The sequence below is a fragment of the Pongo abelii genome, chromosome 2, assembly GCF_028885655.2.
Source record: "Pongo abelii isolate AG06213 chromosome 2, NHGRI_mPonAbe1-v2.0_pri, whole genome shotgun sequence".
In the NCBI taxonomy this organism is placed as follows: Eukaryota; Metazoa; Chordata; class Mammalia; order Primates; family Hominidae; genus Pongo; species Pongo abelii.
This window is the reverse complement of record NC_085928.1, coordinates 82,886,357-82,909,996: the sequence shown is the minus strand read 5'-3', so window position 1 is coordinate 82,909,996 and position 23,640 is coordinate 82,886,357. Positions and strand designations below refer to the sequence as shown.

The 23,640-nt window shown below is 40.7% G+C and overlaps 1 protein-coding gene across 24 annotated transcripts in view; it reads right to left on the bottom strand.

Annotated features, from left to right (window-relative positions):
* The window catches only part of FOXP1 (forkhead box P1), a 628,059-nt gene that overhangs the window by 391,817 nt on the left and 212,602 nt on the right, over window positions 1-23,640 (bottom strand). For all 24 annotated transcript variants that reach the window (XM_063721982.1, XM_063721987.1, XM_054550593.2 and 21 more), the window contains one exon: window positions 11,889-11,983. The gene's annotated coding sequence lies outside the window, so the exon portion shown is untranslated. The remainder of the gene's footprint in view (window positions 1-11,888; window positions 11,984-23,640) is intronic.

The window sequence follows — 23,640 nt, the reverse complement described above, 5'->3', positions numbered from 1 at the left end:
GTTTGGGTTTTAAAAAATTCCTTATTTGGTTCTTTCTTTAGGAAGGAATGGGGTGGTAGGGCAGCTAGTAGGAAGCTAAATTATTCAGGCTGACTGTCATTCAGATCCGTCAAATTACAGCTCAAAACATCACTTTAACTTTGAACAACCAGCCATACCTGCTCCAAAATGAGAGTCATGCATAATTATTATTAAATGTTCCTAATTAAGATAAAATAATCAAATTCATAAAAACCTCCACTTCCATTCTGACTTAAATAAACTTCTGCCTCTACCGTCATATCAGCAGATTCGGAGCCTTCTAGATTTAGAAAAGCTGGTTTTGCATAAACTACATGCTAGCACTGAATAAAACTGAAGAACTAAGGTTTACTATTTCTGGCCTAGGGTCATGTCAATATCATCAATCAACAAGATACTAAGTTTGCTGAATGTAAAGAACAGAGTCGGCCGGGCGAGGTGGCTCATGCCTGTAATCCCAGCACTTTGGGAAGCCGAGGTGGGTGGATCACCTGAGGGCGGGGGTTCGAGACCAGCCTGACCAACATGGAGAAACCCTGTCTCTACTAAAAATACAAAATGAGCCAGTCGTGGTGACCCATGCCTGTAATTCCAGCTACTCAGGGGGCTGAGGCAAGAGAATCGCTTGAACATGGGAGGCAGAGGTTGCAGTGAGCGGAGATCGTGCCACTGCACTCCAGCCCAGCAACAAGAGCAAAACTCTGTCTCACAAAAAAACAAAAAGAACAGAGTTGTCCCCCCTTATACACAGGGATACAGTCCAAGAACTCCAGTGGATGCCCAAAACCACAATTAGTACTGAACCCTATACATATGATGTTTATTCCTATACATGTACACTTATGAAAAAGTTTAATTTATAAATTAGGCACAGTAAGAGATTAATGATAACAAATTACACAGGACAATTTTAACAATACTGTAATAGAAGTTATGTGAATGTGGTCTCTCTCTCTCTAACTATTTTCTTGTACTGTACTCACTTATTTTCCGACCATCGTTGACTGCTGGTAACTGAAATCACAGAAAGTGAAACCATGGATAAGAGGAAACTACTGTATTTTCTCTCTTTGATTTGTCTATTTCCCGTAGAACTAGAACACAGCAATTCATAAAGGCCAGACTTCAGTAAGCTTATTGAAAGAATAAATACTAAATTCATCAACTCCATTTATTCCAACAGTTGTAATATCAAACAGGGTCCCAGATGTTGGACCAGGCTAAGAGCAGCTTAGAAGCTTGGAGTGGGAGGCTACTGGTGTCTCATCTTTTCCACCCACTAGTCTTCAACAAATACCTATTAAATACCTCCCAGGTGCCAGCTGCTGTATTCAGTGTGTGTGTGTGTGTGTGTGCACATGCATATGTGTATAAGTCACACATGCAGGTGTGTGTGTTGAGCAGAGGAGGGAGTAAAGGGGGAGCTGCTATCATTTGAATGTTATTGATACTAGACAGAATCTTGAGGGGTAATTAACACAGGTTTTAGGGTTCACTAAGTCTGACAAATTACTCTGTTTGTTTGTTCACCTTCCACAATGCTAACTGTTATGTGTGCTAGGAAAGGAAAGAAGGTAGGCAGAGATGAACATGGAAGAAGCAAGCAAGTTTTTGATACCCCAACTTCCCTTAAGTGATGATGAACCATTAGACAAGAGACCAGACTACAGAGGCCGCAGTCTATTTAATAACCATCAATGCCTTCAGCTATAAAACAAAGCCAGCCTAATGTAGCCCACTAATTCTGCCCCAACACAGTCAAGCTTCACTTCTATAAGTAACTCCAACATCAGAGGCCACTGTGGTCAGAATTGGAATATAACCATGTGCCACTATACTAAATTATGCTTAAATAAAAATGCAATGCATCCATCATATTTGTATAATCAAGGTATTAAATCAGCTATAATTTCCAAGCCTTAAAAGAAAATTCCAAGATTTTATGTATATTCCTAGTGAAAGATAATGTGATGAATGTCACAATAAAAAAAAACTTAGTAGGAAGAAATAATTTTTATCCTTTTTAAATTTTCCTTATGAAATGCATCATTTTAACATAACGCACTTCAACATAGTTACCCATAAATGTAAATTTGTTTTGATAAAATGAAGAGCCTTTTAATCCAAATTGCACAGTGATGCTTCTACACTGATCTGTTATAACTTAGTAATCGGAGTTAACAGACTGCCTAATTAACCAAGTCATCATTTGCCAAGATCCAAATATGGGATGAATTGTGGGCCAAGGAGAAAATATGATGGACATGAAAATTATTAATTCAGGGAAGCATTAAAAGCACGTGAAATTAAAGTTTTTTGCTAAATCTCACCATCTTTAATATCTTTAATTTTTAAGGTGTAAGTAACATGCAAAAATAAAAAAATATATTCCATCCAGGGCACAGGGAAAAACATTTATATCAACTAGCTAAATGGACATAACTACATTTTAAGCTTTTGACAACCAATGAGGTATAAAATCATAGATACCCTTTGATAACAAGTAATATCGACAGAGGGCTTACTAGGTGATAGAACCATATTTGGTGTTTCACATGCTCCAGATGTTTATTCTCTATATCCCTAACCCTTCGGGAGGTACTATTTTTATCCTCAGGTACTAGATAAGAAAACTGAGATTCAAAATATTCATTTGCCCCCAGGAATGTATGAATAAACAAATAATATCTGATCCTTTCAAAATTATTACAAAAGTAATTGTTAAAATTCTGTAATTTAACTCACTGAAGTTTTTCCCAAGAAGGTTTCATCCATTCACTTATTATGCATTTATTAAGAAATAGGAGATAGGGGTGACTTGGAAGATGTCAGATGGCTCACCTGTACAAAAATGTTTCATCATCAGGATATTATTCCCACCATTTAAATTCTTTATGTGACCTAAGAGACATATGCATTTTGACTGGGCTAAGCTACTTTATAAACCAATTTTCCTGTGTCATTCAAAAGCAAGTCTGAATGTTAACATAGGGTTTAATCCTACTAAGTCCACCAAAAAGACCATCTTTCCCTTGGCTACTTGGCAATTCCTACTGATCCTCTGAGGCATCATTCCTGCTATGAGGCCCTCCAATCTCCCTTCTCCAATCCCCTCCCCAATCAAAACGCACAATACACCAGTATTCTTGTAGCTTCTCTATCACCATATTATAACTGACTTTTCTGTCTACCTTGCACATGTAAGTATGTTAAAATCAAGCATCTTGCCTTAGGACCACAAACTGTGGCAGATGGTAGGTGGATGGTTGGAGAGAAGAATGAATAGAAGGAAGGCAGGCAATGAATGAACTCTAGACTCCTCGAGGACAGAGGCATGGCAGCATTTCTGAGGCACAGCCCACTCTCAAGGTAGTAAATGTCATTGAAGATGTCAAGCATTAGACAGACAACTTTCTGGGAAAACTCCCATAGGTGACATTCAGTTGTGGGTTAGCTGAACCATATGATATTTAAAGGTTCCTTCCACCCTGTAATACTATGTATTTGCTGTGTATCAAGTATAGTACCCGACATGGTACATAAACATAGTTCACTTTCCCAGAGTTCTGTCCCCTTCTTCTGAAACCAGCACTCTTTTCACCTACTTCCCATTGTTTTGTGTAGGTCAAAGGCCATCCATGCCTTTAGAGATGGACACATGACCCATCCTAGGCCAAGCAGGACCTCCCACCTCCCCCAACTCACTCCTGCTCCAGCTCCAGTAAGTGTTTCAGCGAAAGGCATGTGACACACACCAACCAGACCAATCACAGAAGCAGGAAGATCCAGATTCCGTGACAGCTGCTAGAACTCTTAAGAAAAGATCTTTTCTGCTGGTGTTGCTACAAAAACAGACTCATGAAAGGTTATCCTGCCACAACCAGGGAATTGCCTCCGTGAATGAATCCAACAGGGAGCACAGCATAGCCAGAAGACTGCCACCAAGACTTAATAGCATGATCGGAACCTCCTGCTCCAGATTTCCCTGGAGCTAGTTCCACAATCCGACTTTTCAACATTATGAGCCAATTAATTCCCCTTTATGACTAAGCTGGTCACTCAGAACCAAAAAGACCTAAAATATGGTGAGCTCAGTATTTTAAGGCACCGACACTTTAGAAGTGGGCTGTCTACTCTTTGTGTTAACAAGGCAATATGAACACTTCAAACCTTTTAAGTCAAAATTGCTTATTTGTGGTCTCTTGAAACTGGCATTTATACATTTCTTCAAGCCTAATATTTTACTAATATTTGAAGGTCAAAGTCCTTGGCATACAGCTTATAAACCTATAATTCTACTGACTAAGTAACCAAAGGTCTTCTACTCTGTTAGCCAATGTTACCTTTCAGTACCCCAGATTCACCCTGGTAAATAAAAAGCCTTCCAGGTGAATGTTTCCAAGAACTAAAAGAACATTCTGAACCTGCTTGCTGGGAAAATGCCCAGGTACAGGACCGAAGCTTTGGGAGGGAGACCCTCTTGCTTTTCACACAGGTGACTGAGCAGAACAAATCAATTATTAGGTGGTCAGAGGCTAATATGAAGTAAAATGAGGGCTACAGAGATGAGGTTAATTAGAAAAATGTCCCAGAGAAAAATGACTCAAAGATCTAGAGAAAATGTCTTAACAGGCACATCCAACTGGAGATAGAAGAATGGCAATTAAGTGGTTGTCCTTGTTCCTAATCAAATTGGGACACACTTTTATTTCCCATAGCTCTTGTGTTAGCAAAAAGAAAGCATTTGAAGAAGTCTAGTAAGATCAAGCAGGGCCTATTAGATAGCATTGAGGTATAACAGCTCCACATGCAGTCCTAGAGTGAACAATTTATGTGAAAACAAAATAATGCCTGCAAGTCAATACCCCAAGAATATCTGTGCATGAGGAAGACCACATGGCATAGTGATTAAGAACCAGGGTATGGCCGGGTGTGGTCACTCATGCCTGTAATCTCAGCACTTTGGGAGGCCGAAGTGGGTGGATCACCTGAGGTCAGGAATTCGAGACCAGCCTGGCCAACATGGCAAAATCCTGTCTCTACCAAAAATACAAAAATTAGCCAGGCATGGTGCCATGCATCTGTAGTCCCAGCTACTTGGGAGGCTGAGGCAGGAGAATCACTGGAACCACGGAGGTGGAGGTTGCAGTGAGCCGAGATTGCACCGCTGCACTCCAACTTCAGCCTGGGCAACAGAGCGAGACTCCATCTCAAAAAAAAAAAAAACACAACAGGGTACGAGGGGAAGGAATTTCTAGGTCCAAATCCTAGCTTTGCTCCATATAAGCAGAGGGTTCTGGGTGAGTCACTTAACTCACTATTCTTCAGCTTCCTCACCTGTAAAATGAATTTTTAGAATGATGATTACTTCAGAGTTACTGTGAGTTAATACATATCAAAGGCTTAGAATCATGTCTGGCCCACAGACAGTAAAGGTAGCTATTATGGTAGACCTTTCAAAAGCTAGAATGTTTCTCTTTAAAAACTGCTGTTCATTGAGATTTTTCAGGATTAGATTTTTCACGAGTTTAGAAAATTCTACTTCCACCTCTCCCTGCTTTTTCAGCTGCAGAATATTGGTGATAGCATGAAATGCAAGTTCTTCTAGGTGCATACAGATAGATAAACCTAAGAAGGTCTAAGCACCAATTATTCTAGGAGTAGAATCCCAAAGAAACTGCCATGTTTAGGCAGTGAGTCAGGAGTGGGAGACTATTTTGTGTCACCATTAATGACTGAGGACAGATGTGGACAAAGACAGGACACAGGCTCTCCTGGTTGGAATACCCAGGGCAAAACCTTTACTGATCCCCTGGGAAAGCTGGCATTGAGAAATTCAGCCCTAGAGCATCTTAACCAGAGTCACCTGGCACTGAGAGACTGCTGAACCAAACTGGACTCAGACGATGCAGCAAAATATCAAAACATTAAAGTAAAAACCCTCAGAAAGCTCCTAATCTTCCCCGCTGCTCCTCAGGCACCAGGGTATTGAGAAGAGGGCAGCACAAGGGCTGATCTAGGCCCTCAAGCATCCCGCGTAAACTGCCTGATCAAGTCTCATATTACACGGATCTGTTTCCCCTTTCATGAATTATTATTTTAGTTTCTGAAGTGATATTTGGAGACAGGGGTGTTATATATTTTTAGAGATGCAAAAAATCTGGGTGTTAGCCACTCTGAGGGTTATCATGAGTCTAACCAATGTTTTTTTTTTTTTTTCTGATTTATTCACTTACTTTGACTGAAACTTACTGGATTTCATCTTTTCCTTTCCTAAAAGGATATTAGTAACCACGTTTGATGCCTTAAACTATATTTTAATCATGTCCTTTTATTGTTAGGTTGCAAGAGTACAAGTTATGAATTAATAAAAGAAATGGCTATTTTAATTTCCTAGATAACCCTAGTTACTCCATAAGTCGGGTAAATAAGAGTATATGATTTCATAGATTTCATTCTTTTCCACCAGAAAGTCATGTGATACAGAGTGAGACAGGTCCCTCTCTCTGCTTCAGCTTTTACATAAAAAATTCACAATGAACAACAAATGTCAACCACTGACATGGTGGAACAATATAGCAAAAATAATACATCATCTTCTTCAAGCAGGTGGAAGAAATCGGTGTTAACAATGAAAGACATTTATATCTAAATCCTTTCAGACTATATAGACTTTGGTTTTCTATCAAAAGAAAAGTTATGTGAATTTTCAGGACAGATACATCAAGTATATATTTTTTTAAAAAAAGAGAAGAGAATTAGGCTGGGCGCAGTGGCTCACACCTGTAATCCCAGCACTTTGGGAGGCCGAGATGGGCGGATCACAAGGTCAGGAGTTCAAAACCAGCCTGGCCAGCAAAGTGAAACCCCGTCTCTATTAAAAATACAAAAAAAAAAAAAAATACTAGGGAGGCTGAGGCAGGAGAATCACTTGAACCCAGGAGCAGAGGTTATGGTGAGCTGAGATCGCGCCACTGTGCTCCAGCCAGAGTGACAGAGCGAGACTCCATCTCCAGAAAAAAAAAAAGAGAGAGAGAAGAGAATTTACAGGAAATTTAAGATGCCCTCTATTGCAAGGCAGGAGATCAAACCAGCTCTGATTAACTTAAAGGCAAAACATAACCCCAGCAAGAAGGCGTACAGACACTGCAGCACCCCAAACTCTCAATTTCCATGGTTTTCTGGATGTGGGTCAGGCTCCAGACACTGAGCCATTGCAGCGCTTGAGGTTTCTAGCATGTGTTACCTGAGACAGGTCATGAGCATCCAACAGTCAAAGCGTCAACAACAAATATAAAACAGAGTATCTCACTGCTTGCTTATTTTGTACTTTTTGAAGTTAATTCAGCACATGAAACATGAGCAAATATAATCGGGAATCAAGGTTCTTTGCCATCTTTGCCACCTCTAAAATGAACATCACAAGAAAGCACAAGATGAGTTTTATCAGTGGAGGTCCCCAAAGCCTTTGCTGATACCCTTAAATCAACAGCACTGTTATTCTGTTCCAGACATTGTGCAAAGTGCTTTATACGTATCATCTAATTTAATCCTCGCAATAGCTCAGTGGCTACGTAATGCTATTACCCCTGCCCCAGGGAAGTAAACTGAGTCTTAGAGAGAGAAAATAAATTGTCCAAAAAAAGAGCCACTGAATGAGAGTGTTGGGGTTTGAGCTTGGATCCCAATGTCCTTAATCAATTTGTACCACCCACAATATCCTTCAGGCTCAAATGGCAAATGCTTCTGTCTTCATGGGGAAGATAATGTATAACCCCTTCTGGATGGGACACGCAGAGTATGCAGTACATAGTGGGAACTTTCCAGAGAAAACCCAAGGGCAGTATTCTATTCCTACAATAAAGGTGATGTGTGTAGCTTTGTTCCTTCTCTTTCTCCCTCAACCAGATACAGTCCTCTTAGGTGCCATAAAAATACAGAAATTCACAGGGAAATCCCCAGACTCTGACTGATTCAACAAATACTGACTGCATGCATACCTACCATATGTTAGGCACTGCTAGCCATGGAGAAGCCACACTGAATAAGACCTACTTCTTGCTTATTACCTGATAAACAGGTGAATTCATGAAGGGACAGGGCTGTAACATATGGAACAAACAAGAGGTTTGGGTCAAGAAAAATATAAAGGGGATGTCCCCTTTCATGTGGGTGGTCAGCAAAGGCATGTTCAAGGGGTTGATTTTTGAACTGAACACTAAGGGATGAGAAGGAGTGAGTCCTGGGAGGCACAGAAGGTATCCCGTAGTTCAGAGGCAAGGGAGTTTTTATGACATCTGAGAAGAGTAATGGGGTTTAAATAAAATATTGGAAACCACACGGCAAAAGCTCAAAGTTCCCAAGAGTCTTTTGAACACACAAGATCTTCAAGCCACTATCTCCACACAGTGAACATGATGGAAGCAAAGCCTATGTCAGGCAGACCCCTGATAAGTACTACTATAGGCCGGGGTCTGTCGCCCCAAAACCATCAGTTCTGTGATACGGTGTCAATGTTAATGAATTATCACTGCAGGTTTGTTATTATAGGTGGTATGACTCTTACCCATCTCACCTAACACGGCTCAAAAATTCAAGAGACAGCCAGGGTCACGTGGTTGGCACTATTTTTCAATCTGGGTACAAGTCACCAACTGGGTCATCGATGAGTGCTGCTGACATTCTTTGCCACGGACCTGTGGCAGCTTCTGTGTGCAGATGACACAGTCCTTTGAGGGCCATTCCCAAGAGGATCTGTGAGGGACTAGGACCTGCTCTGCCAAGTCAGCACAGAGGCAGGGATGGGGAATGAGGTGGCAGAAGATCGACATCATGTAACATCAGCCTGCACGAGCGAAACCCTACAGTTTCAGATTATCATCAGCAATACCAACTTGAAAGCAGTTAGTGAATTCTGCTTGCGAGGCAGGCCCATTGTCTGACTAAGTAAAAAAAAAAAAAAAAAAAAAGGAATTAAAAAAAGAACTGCATGCATCTCAGGGGAAATCCTCAAAACAGGATCCAGAGACCTAAGCTCTGCTAACAGGGCTACAGCAGCTGTATACGTAGCTGCAAGTGTCCTTGCAGATGTGCAGCAGGACAAGCTCCTAAGGCTGTACTTGCATTTACAAGGGAATACCAGGTGAGGAGCAATGGACTGCGAAACATGCGTCATCTATCAGTAAAACAACGACCAGTGAACCAGCAACAGGATGGTACAAGCTTGTCAGAGACAGAGATTTCCACTGTATCACCTGGGGTGCCTAGTACAATGCTGGCATTTATGATGTACCAGGATCCGTGCTAAGCTCTTTACAAGCATCACCTCTTTAACTCCTCATAGTGAGCTGGCTTCTATTTTTATCCCCTTTTCCAGATAAGGAGGCCGTGGCACAGAAAGGTTAAGTAACTTGCCTAGGGTTGTTCAGCCAGGAAGTGGAAAAGGTGGAATCTGAGTCTAAGCTGATCTAACTTCAAAGCAGACACTCTTAACCATGCTGCTATCCTGTATCCACAGCAGGCACCCAAGGAGTTTCTGCGAATGCATCCATTACCGTAAGTTTTATGACTACTCGTCACAGGCCAGAATAGGCAGAGAATATATTATTAATACAAAGCACAGGGAAGTCTCATTCTATTCATTTTATGGGATAAAAAGTTTTACAAGAATCATGTACAGGCCAATTTGGGACAGAAAATTTGGACAGGAGTGGCTCACTTGTCCCGTGCACCCCACTCCCATGGTAAGCTTTCAGCAGAGATACAGGGAGCAACAAATCAGAAAGGTAGGGTGGAGAGTTCTGTCCTGTCCTTGAGTCTACATAAGAACAGAGGGACAGTGCAAAGCTGTCAGCAACGTCCCCTGCCCATATAGGGGGAACAGAATTGGGTGTGAGTGTGTGCCGCTAAGACCTCATGCTAGTACTCAAGCCTTAATGAAATCTTACATCCACAGGAAGGAAAACCCACTAGACTAGCATATTCGAGAGTTTAAATTTTGCTTTATAGCTCTCTTAATAAAGAAATGTATTTCTCAGATTTGCCATGGCACTTTCAATAAGAATATTATGGTCTTAAAATATTTACTGAGCTGTATCTCTGCTGAAAATTAAACAGGCTAAAATTCTAACAAGGCACAGTCAACAGAAGGCATTCATTGAAAATAAATAAAAATTAAACATGTAAGCAAAATTGACAGCATGATTTTGTATAAGTAACCATAATGGTTGCTCAGTAAGCATTCACCTTTTCTTAGTACTAGAACCCAGAATTTACCTGGGACATCAAATTGTTCAAGTCTAAGGATGCATTTCCCAGATACCCTTATAGTTAGGGGTGGCTAACAGGATGTAAGCAGGCATCATTGGATAAGGCTGCAGGGAAAGTGCTTTAAAAAGGCCTGCCTCAGCCGGGAAAACTACTTTTTGTCTCGGATGTAGAGGCAATGGCCTGAGAGCCAGCAGCCACCATGTGACCTTGAAGATGAAGGAACGCACTTGAATAAGCAGAGTAGAAAGACAGAAGACACAAACTGCTCTTCCCAGATGTTTTTACGACAGAATACTTAAATAATTTTTTATACTTATATCTCTCTTACTAGAAAACAATTCTTAACTAATATAATGATATGAAAACATATCTAAAGATGACACTACAATTTTGTCTGAGGGAAAAAAAAAAACTAGAAAATTCATGAATTGGGATTCTGATTAACCCTCTATTCCCAAAGCTGTTTGTTTAAGTATGACTTGCCTTCTTAATTAGTATTGCTAGCCCAGGGAAGCATATTTGCTGAGCCTGTCTCTCTGTTTTGACATGCAAGACTTGTGAAATTCAAACATACTTGTAGGCATCCAAAGCATTATTATTTATTAAGGCCTATATTAAAGGTGAGATCTTACAGCAGTCTCAGATTCTGATGATTAAAGGAAATGTAATCGTTCTTCATTGGCATTTGATCTTTAGCCTACCATAATCTACCCGCATATCCCTTCGTCCATATTTGATACTAAAAAAAAAGACATTTCAACAGCTTGTCCATCAACTGTAAAACAGAAGGAACGTACAGACAAACCACATTACTCAGAAAATAAGAGAGCTTTCCCCCACACTCATTTCGCTCATGAAAGCCCAATGTGATTAAAAAGGTGAAGAAGTCATACTCCACAAGGTAAACCGGAATGACTGTAGAGCCGATCATCACATTCGTAAGGAGTTTCGAAATTTTCAAAGTGCTTTCACATGCATTATATCTTGTTTCATCCTTACAACACCATCTTTCAAGGTAGTAAGGGCAGGTATATATTTTTTATTCCTGTTTCTCGCAGATAAATGGTTTGCTCAAGGTCAGACGGAGTGGTACCCAGCGAGGTGTCAGGTTTACAGGTCAAATGTCCGCTTTTGATGTATCCGATCAAGGGACAGCCTACTATAGTCTTCAGGCCAAATATGGCTTACTGTCTGTTTTTGTAAATAAAGTCTCACTGGAGCACAGTGACACCCATTTGCTTGTATATTATCTATGGCTGCTTTTGTGCTCTAAAGGCAGAGTTGACTAGTTGCAAAAGAGACTGTATGGCTCATGAGGATGACAATATTTCCTATCTGGTCCCTTACAAATTTTACCAACCCCTGCATTAGGTCACCTTCCCACAAATATGATCCATGTTATGAACCCTATTCTTGAAAACCATAAAGCTATCATGGGGGGTAGCAGCATTCAAATGCCTGCTAGCTTCAGAATCAGGGCCTGATAATTAGAAAGGCCATTATCTTCTGCAGGATTACTATATCGACCACTGGGTCCCCCGCCAAGGTAGATGGCAATTTTTAGGTGGTATACAGCATCAGTGGTGTCTGTCACTTACCCTGAAATTTTAACGTGTCTCACAGCCATAAAAAGCCTGGGGTCACTGGGAGGGGGCATGCATAATGCCACAGGACTGCAACACACAGAGGGAAGCTGAAAGCAAAAAGAAAAGAAGAGGTTAAGTGAAGGGGCAAATGGTGATGCTTCAAAAGCAACACAGACATGCGAGCCTTTGGTATCCCTCATTTACACACCACATTTACCTTCAGTATATAATCATGTATCTAAGCATCTATTTTATCCTTTGCCTTCTAGAATCAGCATTTGACCTAGCTCACAACCTGAATTACAGGAGAAGGATGCAAAATGTTATGTAGGTGAGTAAAACTGTCACTCCTGAAGGCACTGACATCCACTTAGGAAGTTAAGTTCCTTTATCTTCCATACCATAATTTCTATTTCTTTTCTTTTTTCTGAGACAGGGTCTCGCTCTGCCACCCAAGCTGGAGTGCAGTGGCACATGCAGGGCTCACTGCAGCCTCAACTTCCCAGACTCAAGCTCTCCCAAGTACCTTGAACTATAGGTGTGCGCCACCACGCCCAAATAATTTTGGAATTTTAGTAGACAAGCTAAATTTTAGTAGGCCAGCTGGTCTCAAACTCCTGAGCTCAAGTGATACTCCTGCCTCAGCCTACAAAGTGCTGCAATTACAGGTGTGTGCCACTCCCAGCAATAGTTTTCTTTCTTTTTTTCCAGAGAGAGTCTTGCTCTATCGCCAAGGCTAGAGGAGTGCAGTGGCACAATCTCGGCTCACTGCAACCTCCGCCTCCCAGTTTCAAGCGATTATCCTGCCGCAGCCTCCCATGTAGCTGGGATTACAGGTGTCCGCCACCATGTCTGGCTAATTTTTGTATTTTTAGTAGAGACAAGGTTTCACCATGTTGGCCAGGCTGGTCTCAAACTCCTGACCTCAAATGATCCACCCGCGGTCAGCCTCCCAAAGTGCTGGGATTACAGGCATGAGCCACCGTGCTCGGCTTATAATTTCTTATTTCTCAAGATAAATTATCATAATTACAGTGTTAATACATCCTGAGAAATAAGAAAAAGAAGATCCATAGGTCCAAATGATAATTTTGCCATGAGTTTTGATCTTTTAGCCTGTCTCAATGCACTCAGTAGAAGAGACAGGAGGAAGTAAGTACATGCATGGACACAGGCGCCCTACCAGCAAAACATACAAGCTCTCTCCTGCCAGCCAAACAGAAAATCTTACTTGCCACAGTTAGCAACTCTTTTTTTTTCAGTTGCATTTCAAATGCAGAAGGAGACTGTGATACACCTTCTCATGGAAACAGTCACTCTGTTCATGTGCTGAGACTGCAAAGCTTTCATTGCTTGGTTAGGTTATTAGTAGAATATTTACCAAATCCAATTCCAAGTAAGTTGAAGTTGCTGACAGATAAGTCAACTCATCCTCAAGCACTTTCAGAAAGTTTTTGCGAATAGCTGTCAGTAGCAAGGTTTCACATGCCAGGTCTTTTCTGCATAGATCCTTGAGATAATAATGCCATCTATATGGTCCTCAAGATTAAATAAAGGACTCTCACTAATACAGAAAAAAAAATGGAACTATAGAATGGGTAGAAAGCCTGAGCTTTTGGGGCACGTACATGTATGTCTGTGTGCAGTGTTCTCTTTCAATAGTAAATTCAGGCAATACTTTGTGAATTTACATGTTTTTAACCTACTCAGATGGAGAAGTTGAAACTAAAAAGGAGATGCATGAAGTTTTATGATTTGAATAGTCACCTGTCTCCGGAAACTATGTGGGTTGTCTGCCTACCAGAACTCAGAAGAGAATTAAGAGATAGTGTTCCCGGTGGGTGTCTCTTCTAGATAAGAGATAAACTCAGGCCAGATTTGTCCACACTATGTTTTCTAGGTATCTGGTGTCTACTGTGCATAAACTCTTTGCCAAATATATCAAGACTTCTGAATCTTCATTCTTATATGAGTTTAATGTGCTGTGTGGGCATTTTCCCTCTTGAGCAAGGAAGCTTAAGAGTATGATAAGAACGCATCAAAAATGTTTTTAAGATAATTTCAGTTGGTAAAGGCTGTAATCGTTCAAACTTAATTGGTGAACTCATTAATGAGCAACTGCCACTAAAAGAAAGACGACCATTGTCATTGACTTATCAGAGCAATGAGATAATGAAGTTAATTATATTGTTTTCAATGGATTTACACTGGCTGCCTTTTAGATTCTACATTTCCAAACATTTGTTCTGACACCCCATGTGTTTGGTCTCTTAACAAAAAACTATGAGCTGTGGACTCCTCAAGGAACAGTCGGCAGATCATAGCCTCACGTCAGGGCAATGCAATTGGAAAACTTTTCTCCCCTTTATTATCTACTTGTAAAATGTTATAAGCCTGTAAACTAGTTAATTTATGAGCCGTGTTAATAATTTGCTCACACTCGATCGCAGGTTTGGCAAACACAGTTTCCAAGGGATGTGGGAGGATAATTTGTAGGTCCGGCTTCTCTCCTAAGGGGACACGAACTAATTTGACACAGTAACATGACATTGATGGCGGGGCACACTAATGACCATTCTCCAAGACGGGGCTGTCAGCCTGTCGTTCCAGTGAGAAGCCGGTCTGCTTTCACGGCTGCTCAGGACTGGATGCTCAAATAATTATTCAGACAGCGACATTAATGAGAGCCCTCATGTTTATTTTCAACATACTAACCAGCGCTTAGCTTCCATTTGTCTGATATGGTCACTGATTAAAATGTGTTTCATGAATAGTAAATTTGAACTCTAATATAACAAAGAAGCACCAGAGAAAAATAAGGAACAGCTGACTGGAAAACCAACCTTGTCCACGCAACTTGTTTTCTGCCTCATATATCGTCAAGGACAAAGTGACAGGTAGTGGGAAATGTCATGGATTACCAAGAAAAGTGAGAGGAGTATTTTTAATCACACATGTCTGTGGACAAGTCTGACTTTTGACTAAGGCCCCTGGATCACAATATGGCCAAGAGCAGCTTCCATCTCAAACAAACTTCACTAACTGTATGATACTGAATGAAAAGTTGTGTTTTATTATTTATTTATTTATTTATTTATTTTTGAGATGGAGTTTCCTTCTGTCGCCAGGCTGGAGTGCAATGGTGTAATCTCGACTCACTGCAAACTCCACCTCCTGGGTTCAAGCGATTCTCCTGCCTTAGCCTCCCGAGCACCTGGGACTACAGATGCCCACCGCAATGCCCAGCTAATTTTTTGTATTTTTAGTAGAGGCGGGGTTTCGCTATGTTAGCCAGGGTGGTCTGGATCTCCTAACGTTGTGATCCACCTGCCCCAGCCTCCCAAAGTGCCAGGATTACAGGCGTGAGCCACCGCGTCCAGCCCTATTATTTACTTTTTGAGACAGGGTCTCACTCTGTTGCTCAGGCTGCAGTGCAGTGGCATGATCTCTGCTCTTTGCAGCCTCAATCTCCCAGGCTCAAGCCATCCTCCCACCTCAGCCTCCCAAGTAGCTGAGGCTACAGGCAGGTGTCACCATGTCTGGCTAATTTTTCTATTTTTTGTAGAGACAGTGTCTCACTGTGCTGCCCAGGCTGGTCTGAAACTCCTGGCCTCAAGCAATCTGTCTGCCTTTGTCTCCCAAAGTGCTGGGACTACAGGCATAAGCCACCATGCCCAGCCTGAATGAAGATATTTAAAGTTAGTATTTTCCAGGAAATGACCAAAATTTGCTTATGTGTGTTTTTTGAACCTTACAAAAGTTTGATCTTTGATTAGTCTATAATATGATCTTCACAAACATTAATAAATGCTGTTGTATTTTTTCCAAATCTACTGTAAAACTATACTGCTGAGGGTGTTTTAAAAAGTGTTTTTTAATATCTTCTTTTATGTCTTATTTCTAGTCTACTAAACCTTGTAATCAAGTTCTTTGTACTTTAAATTAAATTTCTATTTTGGTATGATAAATTTTGTCCTTCATTTTAGGGTGATTATAATCCTAAAATATTCATATAATCATGATTTAAAATGAATAACTTTCAATAAAAAGGTGTACTTAGATCTATTAAAGGTGTTAAAAATTGAAAATGATTCTGATATAGTTAATTGTAAAATGTGCAATTCGAAATAAATAACAGTGGTAGTATTTCAACAGATGTTCTATCTGCCATCACGGATAAAGAGTTCTACTCAATATTGTGTAAAACTTCTTATTTTATAAAATAGCAAAATAAATTTGAGTTCACGTAGATCACTTTGGGAAGGAAAATGTCATTGCATGCAATATTTCTTAAGTATGTATTCCTAAACTTACTCACTCTGAGATAGATCTGTCATTTTACAACGCCAAAATGCCTAAATGGCACACAACATGTGGGAATTAGATTCAGATTGCAGGCTAATTTTTTAAATATATTTAAACAAGTAGGCAGATAAATTGTTCCAAACCAGCATGACTGTCTCTAAATACTGCCCTTCCCAGGGGACTTGTTGGAGACAGGTTCTCAGATTATCAGCACCTCTGGGCAGTTTATGTATAGTAAACATTTGTCCTCCATAATAATACAAGAAAATGCGGTCAGTCTGTGGCAGAGACCGGCTAAACATTCATCAAATCCATTTCTTTTCCCTGAACACACAGCTGGAATGCATTTCCCAGCATCCCTTGTAATTAGGTGGGGCCTGGTGACTGAGTTCTAACCAAACAGATGGAAGTGGGTATGCACTACTTTCATTCAGATCCTGAAGCCTCTGGCACCCTGCCTAATGACTGCTTTCTTCCCTGGATTGTGGGCCCAGAGATCCAGTAGAGAACTCCTAGTTCCTGGAGATAGTGGAGTCACTGGATGGAATTCGCCTGGGTCCCTGAAAGACTACGTGGAGCAGAGCCACCACCGCTCCTGTCCCTCTCAACCAGCACTAAGAGTGGGAGGTGCTCACCCATTAAACTGCACTGAGTTAAGCTCCCGAGCAGCTGGGACTACAGGCGCATGCCATCACACCCGGCTAATTTCAAAAATTTCAAATTCTGGAATGTTGGTTACAGCTGCTAGTATCTCTTACCCAAATACATCGACCTTTCCAATTTCTCCTTGGCCTTTACTTGGGTCTCCAGGTAACCGTAAGTAAGCAGAAGCTCTGTCAATTTGGAACATTTTCTGAAAATATTTCACAGTTACAATTACTTGCTCCTCTAACTAAGCTAAGGGTAGTAAAAGGAAAGGGAACCAACAGCTAATGTATTCCCAAAATGTGTCAGGCATAGTTTTACTTACTTAACCTTCACGTAGCCCAGTAAGGAAGTTTGATTCCCATTTTACAGATAAGAATACTGAGCTTCTAAGAAGTGAAATAAAACCAAATGCCACAGAATATTGATCCAGTTGACAGTTTCCTAGTTGAATGCCTTTTGTTGTTGTTGTTGAATTGGCTTTTAATATCCAAACTTTACAGAAAATACGTTTTATTTATTTCTAAATAAAACAATTTTGTCTGCTGCTTTTATAAAAGAAAAAATCCTATCACATCCTTCAAATTTAATGTAACATTTTTAATGAAATGGGTGAAGGTTAAGTGTCACATTGCAGTACAACTGGTAGAACATCAGAAACTTCCCTAGAGGTTTTGAAAACCCAGCCACAAAAGTGATGCATCTCAGATGTTCTTCATGATTAAAAAAGAAGTCACATTTCAAACAAAACAAATGCTGAGATCATATTAACGTTAAGTAATTAATGTTTTAAACATTTTTACATCCTTAACGTGATAGCTGTGTATATATAAGACATTTTACTATCTTTTAGTCATATTTTAGAAAAGAGTTGGTAAACTTTTTCTGTAAAGGAACACTTAGTGAATATTTTAGACTTTGGTGCCACAAGCTCTCTATTGCAACTACTTGGGTATTACAGTAGAAAAGTAATCATATATAAACAAGTGGGTGTTGTTGTGGTCTAATAAAACTTTATTTACACAAACTGGCAGTGGGCTGGATTTGCCAACTTCTGCTTCAGAACATTGATTGAGGGTTTTGCACATTGACACATAACACATTAAAATTTGTCCTATGTAAAATAATGTGAAATAGACTCTGGTCAGCACTTCCACTCAGGATATCTGACTGCCAGGGATAGATTACTGATGGTAAGGGTAGTTGCCTTAATTTGCCAAAGGGTTAAGAGATGAGTGCTGGCAGGCTCAGCTTCCACTCACTCACCCCATGCCTGGTTCTTTCCCCTAAGTCATGCCACCTTTCCAAGGGCCCATGTGCCCACATAGAGAGCTTACTAGAATCCCATGCTATTCCGAACAAAAATCCAAGGAATACTTGCAACAACCAAAAAAAAAAAAAAGCTGAAGCTTTTTCTCATCAAGCCCCCAAGCCCCTGTGTTAAGATAGTGTAGGTAACAGTCACCTTAAAGTGACTTTATGTTGGACCTTTTTAAAAAAAGCAATATAAACAATAGATTTTAGATGTCACTGGAAGAGTGAGACAGAAATGACATCTGCTAAAAGTTTCAAAATCAGGCATGAAGATTCCCTAAATTAGAAGCAAACCACTTTCTTGGATTTAAAGGATGTTCCGGCTGAGTGCGGTGGCTCACGCCTGTAATCCCAGCACTTTGGGAGGCCAAGGCGGTTGGATCACGAGGTCAAGAGATGGAGACCAGCCCGGCCAACATGGTGAAACCCCATCTCTACTAAAAATACAAAAATTGCTGAGCGTGGTGGCGTGCACCTGTAGTCCCAGCTACTAGGGAGGCTGAGGCAGGAGAATTGCTTGAAACTGGGAGGCAGAGGTTGCAGTGAGCCAAGATCATGCCACTGCGCTCCAGCCTGGCGACAGGGCAAGACTCTGTTTTAAAAACAAAACAAAACAAAACAAAAAACAAGATGTTCTTTCTTAATCAATTTCAGGGTAGGAGCTACGTGTCCAGTGATAGAATATACCAGAAACAATGAGTCAAATGTATTATTCCCCCACTATTCTCTCAAGGATGTACAATTATTGTAATGACGACTTGGTCCACTTTTTTTTTGTTTTAGATGGCAAAGCTCAGAGACATACATACAGAGATATATAATTTTTTTAAATCTCAGTTCCCTATTAATGTTTTATTATAACAGTTAAGTGTAAAAGATGATTTGAGACATAAAATGGGTAAATTTTATGAATCCGTCTTATCTTAAATGTCTATCAAAACAGAACAAAAGCAAGTAAATGATAATCCAGTCTGACAAAGGAATATTTTATAGGGTGTAGTCATTAAAAATGGGGAAATGTGTGCAAATGCTTGTTACAATGTGATATAAAATAAGCAAGATAGGAAAATTGTATCTACAGTAATTCTCAGCTGTATAAAAATATGTGCCAATGAAGAACAGAAAAAAATAAAATTAATAGTATTTGCCCTAGAGAAACGGGATTAAGGTCAAGATTTTTCTTTAGAATTTTTTGTATTCTCTAGATTTTCCAAAACCAAGTCATATCCAAAATACCTGTTATACAATTTAAAACAATGGTTTTGACTTTAAAAAAAGAAGAAACAATTTTGCACATTTCTACTCATTTATTAACGGCTTTTGACTGTCTTGTTTCCAGACTACAAGTGTCTTGAGAGCAGAGATTCATGTTATTTCTCATGCCCCAAACACAATGTTTATGGTACCTTACGCACTCAATTAACATTCCTTAAAGCGACTGAATAGACCACCTTACTTTTTAAAAGTCCTCTTAATGAGATTCCCTAAATAAATTAAATTTTTATACTTCAAGCCTTTATAAGAAATTAAATAATTTTGTTTAAAGAGGTTGATTGCTTGCGGATTATGGCTGTAAATAAATTGCTCGATGTAAAATTATACTTTCTCCTCTTCCCTTTTTCCATGATGGCACACAATAATTTGTCTTTTAATAACCTCAAACAATTCTGAGTCATTTGCTCATTAAAAACAAAATACATCTTGATCACGAAGCTTGGCATTTCATAAATATTTACCCCAAATGCACTGCCTGCTTTGAAGCTGGGATGGTAAGCCCCTGATTGACAAGCAACTTCTGTGCAGAAGGAGGGAGGAGACCTCTCCTGTCAGCTAGGAGAAGGGCACCACACTGCCTTTGCGCCTCCTGTCTCCCGCAGAGGCTCCTTCCCCACAGCCAAAAACCCACAATAAATGTGATCATCATTCATCAGTGTCTCTCTCACATACACATACACACTCCCTCTCTCTCACTTTGCATTCACTCCCTGTTTGCATTCTCTCAATGGCTTCCCAGTAGTGTCAGGACAGGGACCAAAAGCATTCCCATGATTTACAAGGTCCTATATGACCTGACCCCTGTTGACCTCTCTGGCCTCCCGCTTAACTACGTATCTCCACTACAAGCTTCTCACTGAGTCTTCATATTGGGCTGGAAGAATGGCAGGGAGGGATATTGAAGATTAGATGAAGATTTCAGCTCCTATCCTGAGAACCATGATGGTGAGTGGGGAAAATAACAAATCTTTCCCTAAAAAAATCCAAAAACAACAACAAAAAACAATGTACTATAAATACTCTGTGTTTTCCTCCACGGAATATATCATGGATCATTTTTCATATCATTTTCTGTATGAAAATAAGTGAGATTAGTGAACAGAAAATTCAAATCTTAAAAGCAACTTCAATTTTCTCCTTAAGAAATAAGAATTTGACCACCAGTCCTTTCCAAGACCATAATGATGGCTAGCGGTAATGGACTAGTTAGTCCTCTGCAATACCACCAAACTTTTTCCCAGAGTTGTCAACTCCAAGAGCAGAAGAAAAAAATAATGCCAACCACAGAACACAAGCAGATATTGTCCTGTGAGAGCTAATCTGTTTGGATTCAGACGTGTTCACCACTTAGGGTTGAATATTTCATTTGATGACGTAAGGACTGCATGCTACAGCTGGACCCTCGACAAATTACCCTGGTGAATCCTACAGAGGAAGACAGGCTCTTAGTTGGGATTTATTTATTTAATTTTAATTTTTATTTATTTATTTATTTTTTTTAGATGGAGTTTCACTCGGTTGCCCAGGCTGGAGTACAATGGTGTGATCTCGGCTCACTGCAAACTCTGCCTCTCAGGTTCAAAGGATTCTCCTGCCTCAGCCTCCTGAGTAGCTGGGATAATAGGCGTGTGCCACGACATCTGGCTAGTTTTTGTATTTTTAGTAGAGATGGGGTTTCAGCATGTTGGCCAGGCTGGTCTCGAACTTCCTGACCTCAAGTGATCCGCCTGCTTTGGCCTCCCAAAGTGCTGGGATTACAGGCATGAGCCAGCATGCCTGGCCTTAGTTGGGATTTAAATGAAAGACATCCTCTTCATGACATGCAAAAGTTAACAACCACTGTGGGTCATCACTCTCATTAGTCTCTGAGAAAAAAAGGGTATTGATATATGAACAGGCTACAAAAATAGGAGGTATGCTTTATTTTGATCAAACCTCAGTAGCTAAAACCAAAGTCATCAATTGTTTGGGACTGTCACATGATAACTAATTTCACTGCACTGTCTTCATCCTGGGTACACAGGGAAATGACATTTCCAATTCCAATCCCAATTTCACTGGCATTTATACAAGTCAGGCCCATGTGACTGATTTCTGGTCAATGGGATGTGAGCAGTAGCAAGGGGCAGCACTTCTAAGCCCATGATGGCAGGTCAACTGCACTCCCTGTTCCTCTTCCCCACCAACTGCTGAGACCCCATGGCAAGAATAAGATGGAGGAGGTTCAACAGATATGAAGGGAAGACAACATATACCTTATCATGTAAAGCTACCAAAATCTCTGTGTTAGTCACAGCAGCTAACACATTGTAAGTGTATACCACATTAGGATCTAGCTCAAAGAAATACTTATTTCTGCCCTCATTAAGATCTACCTCAAATAAGTACTTATTTCCGGCTTTGTCTATCCTTCTCCCATCTTGACCCCATGGGACCATGTCTTTTTTTTTTTTTTTTTTTTTTTGAAATGGAGTCTCGCTCTGTCACCCAGGCTGGAGTACAATGGCGCAATCTCAGCTCACTGCAACCTCTGCCTCCTGGGTTCAAGCGATTCTCCTGCCTCAGCCTCCTGAGTAGCTGGGATTATAGGCATGCACCACCATGCCCAGCTAATTTTTGTATTTTGTATTTTAGTAGAGACGGGGTTTAACCATGTTGGTCAGGCTGGTCTCGAACTCCTAATCTCGTGATCCGCCCGCCTCAGTCTCCCAAAGTGCTAGGATTACAAGCGTGAGCCACTGCGCCCAGCAGGGACCATGTCTCAATAGCCGGTGCAACTCCCTTTTAGTAAGAACCCACCATTATGTCTTTCAAAGATCGACCACAGAGTGTAGTTAATCAACTCAGAGGGAAAGCATCCACGAAACAGCTACTTTCTCAGTACCACCACATGCCAGACACTATGTTTGAAGCACAATATAGCTTGAACTTCAGACAAATGAGGTTTAAGACCTCCTGGAGCCCACAGACTACCAGGAAACACTAACAAAAGCACATGGGAATGATTAACACACAGATGTAACCTAAGCACAAGGGGTCAGAAAAGATTTCGTGGAAGAAATAACCTGCAAGCCATTAAATTAGAAGTCGGTGGGTGTTAGCCAGGTAGAGAGCACTGGGTGGAGGGTGAGGGAAATGATCCTAGGATTTTCTGACAGCGCTGTTGGCCAAAGCAGATAGGAGCAAGCACAAATACCAGGCCTGAAAATAATCAATCTTCTGCCTTCTTCCATGACACTAAAAACATAACTTGGGAGTGCCAGGACTTCCAAAACCAAAACAAGGCCAAATAGATTGAGTAATACAGAAATAAAAGAATGCTTTTACACTCTGCTAAGTGTCTCAATGGTGTAACTTAAGACAAAAACACTTGTTTTTCTACCAGTGACAGGGAGAAAGGAGTGAGTTATTCACACTGACACTGCTTTTCTAAATTATCTGAGAAAATAGTACCACGAGAAACGAGGTCACCTGAGTTCACACACCATAGCACTTGTCCTTAAACATCCACCCAACTCCTCCTTTAGAAATATAATTATCCTTAAAAATACAAAGTTAGTTTTGTTTATTCTTTCACTCCATAAACCCTTGAGGAAAGGGCACTAGAACAGAGTCACAAGACGCAGGTTCCGATAGGCACCGGGGCACCACTTAGCTATAGCCCTTTACTGTGTCTGTCTTATCTTCCCATGAGACTAGTGCATTAGTGCATTTGTAGTAAGTCCCAAGTCTTTTCTGCCACTATCTGCCACAAACACCGTATAACGGGCTTCTCAAACTTGCATGCTCATCAGAATCACCTGGAGGTCTTGTTACAAGCACATTGCTAGGTCCCAACCCTAGAGTTTTTTTTTGTTTTTTTTTTTTTTTTAACTGAGAAGGAGTCTTGCTCTGCGGCCCAGGCTGGAATGCAGTGGCGCGATCTCAGCTCACTGCAACCTCCACCTCCCGGGTTCAAGCAATTCTCCTGCTTCAGCCTCTCGAGTAACTGGGACTACAGGCGCATGCCACGACGCCCAGCTAATTTTTTTAGTAGATGCTAGGCCGGTCTCGAACTCCTGACCTCAGGCGATCCACCCACTTCAGCCTCCCTGTATTCCCCTGCTGGGATTACAGGCGTGAGCCACTGTGCCTGGCCCCCAACCCCAGAGTTTCTGATTCACTATGGCTACAGTGAGGCCAGAAAACTTCAATTTCTAACAAGTTCTCAGGTGCTGCTTCCGCC